This window comes from Opisthocomus hoazin, unplaced genomic scaffold (assembly GCF_030867145.1).
Source record: "Opisthocomus hoazin isolate bOpiHoa1 unplaced genomic scaffold, bOpiHoa1.hap1 HAP1_SCAFFOLD_151, whole genome shotgun sequence".
Classification (NCBI taxonomy): Eukaryota; Metazoa; Chordata; class Aves; order Opisthocomiformes; family Opisthocomidae; genus Opisthocomus; species Opisthocomus hoazin.
The window spans coordinates 155001-160137 of record NW_027448877.1 but is presented as its reverse complement, the minus strand read 5'-3'; positions in this window follow the sequence as shown (position 1 = coordinate 160137).

The window sequence follows — 5137 nt, the reverse complement described above, 5'->3', positions numbered from 1 at the left end:
GGCCCACCCACCCCGTGCAGGCACCCCTGCATACGGGCCTCCGGCAGGGCCGGCCTGCCGACCCCAGCCACCCCCCGCAAGCCCCCCCACCGCCGCCCCGACTGAAACAGCACAGGCAGCCCGCCGCCGGCCCTTCCCACCCCGTGCAGGCACCCCTGCATACGGGCCTCCGGCAGGGCCGGCCTGCCGCCCCCAGCCACCCGCCACAGGCCCCCCCACCGCCGCCCCGGCTGAGAGAGCACAGGCAGCCCGCCGCCGGCCCTTCCCACCCCGTGCAGGCACCCCTGCATACGGGCCTCCGGCAGGGCCGGCCTGCCGACCCCAGCCACCCCCCGCAAGCCCCCCCACCGCCGCCCCGGCTGAGAGAGCACAGGCAGCCCGCCGCCGGCCCACCCACCCTGTGCAGGCACCCCTGCATACGGGCCTCCGGCAGGGCCGGCCTGCCGCCCCCAGCCACCCCCCGCAAGCCCCCCCCACCGCCGCCCCGGCTCAGAGAGCACAGGCAGCCCGCCGCCGCCCCTTCCCACCCCGTGCAGGCACCCCTGCATACGGGCCTCCGGCAGGGCCGGCCTGCCGCCCCCAGCCACCCCCCGCAAGCCCCCCCCACCGCCGCCCCGGCTCAGAGAGCACAGGCAGCCCGCCGCAGGCCCACCCTCCCCGTGCAGGCACCCCTGCATACGGGCCTCCGGCAGGGCCGGCCTGCCGACCCCAGCCACCCCCCGCAAGCCCCCCCCTCCGCCGCCCCGACTGAGACAGCACAGGCAGCCCGCCGCCGGCCCTTCCCACCCCGTGCAGGCACCCCTGCATACGGGCCTCCGGCAGGGCCGGCCTGCCGCCCCCAGCCACCCCCCGCAAGCCCCCCCCACCGCCGCCCCGGCTCAGAGAGCACAGGCAGCCCGCCGCAGGCCCACCCACCCCGTGCAGGCACCCCTGCATACGGGCCTCCGGCAGGGCCGGCCTGCCGACCCCAGCCACCCCCCGCAACCCCCCCCACCGCCGCCCCGACTGAGACAGCACAGGCAGCCCGCCGCCGGCCCTTCCCACCCCGTGCAGGCACCCCTGCATACGGGCCTCCGGCAGGGCCGGCCTGCCGACCCCAGCCACCCCCCGCAAGCCCCCCCCACCGCCGCCCCGGCTCAGAGAGCACAGGCAGCCCGCCGCAGGCCCACCCACCCCGTGCAGGCACCCCTGCATACGGGCCTCCGGCAGGGCCGGCCTGCCGACCCCAGCCACCCCCCGCAACCCCCCCCACCGCCGCCCCGACTGAGACAGCACAGGCAGCCCGCCGCCGGCCCTTCCCACCCCGTGCAGGCACCCCTGCATACGGGCCTCCGGCAGGGCCGGCCTGCCGCCCCCAGCCACCCCCCGCAAGCCCCCCCACCGCCGCCCCGGCTGAGAGAGCACAGGCAACCCGCCGCCGCCCCTTCCCACCCCGTGCAGGCACCCCTGCATACGGGCCTCCGGCAGGGCCGGCCTGCCGCCCCCAGCCACCCCCCGCAAGCCCCCCCCACCGCCGCCCCGGCTCAGAGAGCACAGGCAGCCCGCCGCAGGCCCACCCACCCCGTGCAGGCACCCCTGCATACGGGCCTCCGGCAGGGCCGGCCTGCCGACCCCAGCCACCCCCCGCAACCCCCCCCACCGCCGCCCCGGCTGAGAGAGCACAGGCAGCCCGCCGCCGGCCCTTCCCACCCCGTGCAGGCACCCCTGCATACGGGCCTCCGGCAGGGCCGGCCTGCCGACCCCAGCCACCCCCCGCAACCCCCCCCACCGCCGCCCCGGCTGAGAGAGCACAGGCAGCCCGCCGCCGGCCCTTCCCACCCCGTGCAGGCACCCCTGCATACGGGCCTCCGGCAGGGCCGGCCTGCCGCCCCCAGCCACCCGCCACAGGCCCCCCCACCGCCGCCCCGGCTGAGAGAGCACAGGCAGCCCGCCGCCGGCCCTTCCCACCCCGTGCAGGCACCCCTGCATACGGGCCTCCGGCAGGGCCGGCCTGCCGCCCCCAGCCACCCCCCGCAAGCCCCCCCACCGCCGCCCCGGCTCAGAGAGCACAGGCACCCCGCCGCCGCCCCTTCCCACCCCGTGCAGGCACCCCTGCATACGGGCCTCCGGCAGGGCCGGCCTGCCGCCCCCAGCCACCCCCCGCAAGCCCCCCCCACCGCCGCCCCGGCTCAGAGAGCACAGGCAGCCCGCCGCAGGCCCACCCACCCCGTGCAGGCACCCCTGCATACGGGCCTCCGGCAGGGCGGGCCTGCCGACCCCAGCCACCCCCCGCAAGCCCCCCCACCGCCGCCCCGACTGAAACAGCACAGGCAGCCCGCCGCCGGCCCTTCCCACCCCGTGCAGGCACCCCTGCATACGGGCCTCCGGCAGGGCCGGCCTGCCGCCCCCAGCCACCCGCCACAGGCCCCCCCACCGCCGCCCCGGCTGAGAGAGCACAGGCAGCCCGCCGCCGCCCCTTCCCACCCCGTGCAGGCACCCCTGCATACGGGCCTCCGGCAGGGCCGGCCTGCCGACCCCAGCCACCCCCCGCAAGCCCCCCCACCGCCGCCCCGGCTGAGAGAGCACAGGCAGCCCGCCGCCGGCCCACCCACCCTGTGCAGGCACCCCTGCATACGGGCCTCCGGCAGGACCGGCCTGCCGCCCCAAGCCACCCCCCGCAAGCCCCCCCACCGCCGCCCCGGCTGAGAGAGCACAGGCAGCCCGCCGCCGCCCCTTCCCACCCCGTGCAGGCACCCCTGCATACGGGCCTCCAGCACGGGCGACCCGCTCTGTCCGCAGGGAGGACAGGTCTACCCCTTCTGCCGGCAGGGAGGCCAGGTCTACCCGTTCTGCCGGCAGGGAGGCCAGGTCTACCCGTTTTACCTGCAGGGAGACCAGGTCTACCCGTTCTGCCGGCAGGGAGGCCAGGTCTACCTGTTTTACCGGCAGGGATGCCAGGTCTACCCGTTCTAGCGGCAGGGAGACCAGGTCTACCCGTATTGCCGGCAGGGATGCCAGGTCTACCCGTTTTTCCGGCAGGGATGCCAGGTCTACCCATTTACCGGCAGGGATGCCAGGTCTACCCGTTTTGCCGGCAGGGATGCCAGGTCTACCCGTTCTGGCGGCAGGGAGAACAGGTCTACCCGTTTTACCTGCAGGGAGAACAGGTCTACCCGTTTTGCCGGCAGGGATGCCAGGTCTACCCGTTTTACCTGCAGGGATGCCAGGTCTACCCGTTTTACCGGCAGGGAGGCCAGGTCTACCCGTTCTAGCGGCAGGGAGACCAGGTCTACCCATTTACCGGCAGGGAGACCAGGTCTACCCGTTTTGCCGGCAGGGATGCCAGGTCTACCCGTTTTGCCGGCAGGGAGAACAGGTCTACCCGTTTTACCTGCAGGGAGGCCATGTCTACCCGTTTTACCGGCAGGGAGACCAGGTCTACCCGTTTTGCCGGCAGGGATGCCAGGTCTACCCGTTCTGGCGGCAGGGAGACCAGGTCTACCCGTTCTGCCGGCAGGGATACCAGGTCTACCCGTTTTACCTGCACGGAGACCAGGTCTACCCATTTTACCGGCAGGGAGGCCAGGTCTACCCGTTCTGGCGGCAGGGAGAACAGGTCTACCCTTTTTGCCGGCAGGGAGACCAGGTCTACCCGTTTTACCGGCAGGGATGCCAGGTCTACCCGTTTTGCCGGCAGGGATAACAGGTCTACCCGTTTTACCTGCAGGGAGACCAGGTCTACCCGTTTTACCGGCAGGGAGACCAGGTCTACCCGTTTTGCCGGCAGGGATGCCAGGTCTACCCGTTCTGGCGGCAGGGAGGCCAGGTCTACCCGTTCTGCCGGCAGGGAGGCCAGGTCTACCCGTTTTGCCGGCAGGGAGAACAGGTCTACCCGTTTTACCGGCAGGGAGACCAGGTCTACCCGTTTTGCCGGCAGGGATGCCAGGTCTACCCGTTCTGGCGGCAGGGAGGCCAGGTCTACCCGTTCTGCCGGCAGGGAGGCCAGGTCTACCCGTTTTACCTGCAGGGAGGCCAGGTCTACCCGTTTTGGCGGCAGGGAGACCAGGTCTACCCGTTTTGCCGGCAGGGATGCCAGGTCTACCCGCTTCCGGCAGGGATGCCAGGTCTACCCGGTTCCAGGCAGGGAGGCCTCGTCTACCCGTTCTGCCGGCAGGGAGGCCAGGTCTACCCGTTTTACCGGCAGGGATGCCAGGTCTACCCGCTTCCGGCAGGGATGCCAGGTCTACCCGGTTCCAGGCAGGGAGGCCTCGTCTACCCGTTCTGCCGGCAGGGAGGCCAGGTCTACCCCGTTTTACCGGCAGGGATGCCAGGTCTACCCGCTTCCGGCAGGGATGCCAGGTCTACCCGGTTCCAGGCAGGGAGGCCTCGTCTACCCGTTCTGCCGGCAGGGAGGCCAGGTCTACCCGTTTTACCGTCCGCCGGGTCCGGTGTGCCCGATGTGGCCGCCGGAGCTGCCGGCGGAAAGGGATGCCTCGTCTACCTCGCTCCGGCGGGACTTTGGCTCCACCGCGGTTCTGGCAGGTAGACGTCTTGCCCGGTTCTTCTTCGGAGCTGCCGAAGGGGTCGCTGCTTTGCGCTGCCTCCAGTTACGTCATGGTAAGAGTCGGCGGCGCTCGCGCGCCTCCCCGCTGGGGGAAGACGGTTCTCTTCGAGCCCGCCGGGGCCGGGGACCTCGCTGTCCGTATACTAGGGCAGAGGGCTGGCGCTCGCGGACCAGCGCCATCGAACCGCTGCAGCTACTCGCGGTTCAGCCGGCAGACTCGGGCGTTGCACGGCGGCTGTGGCCGTGGCCGTTCTGCCTCCTACCTATCGCGCACGGCGCTTCCGACTGCCAGAAGCCGCGCGAAGCCGCTGCTTGCCCGCAGGCTCCGGTGGCCGTTGCCGACTGGAGCGAGGGCTCCAAGAGGGGTTTCTCCAGGGCCGGGCCGAGACGGGCGGCGGTCGCCGGCACTCGAACGCTTGTCACCCGCGGCTCAGCCGGCAGACTCGGGCGTTGCCCGGCGGCCCTGGCCGTGGCCGTTCTGCCTCCTACCTATCGCGCACGGCGCTTCCGACTGCCAGAAGCCGCGCGAAGCCGCTGCTTGCCCGCAGGCTCCGGTGGCCGTTGCCGACTGGAGCGAGGGCTCCAAGAGGGGTT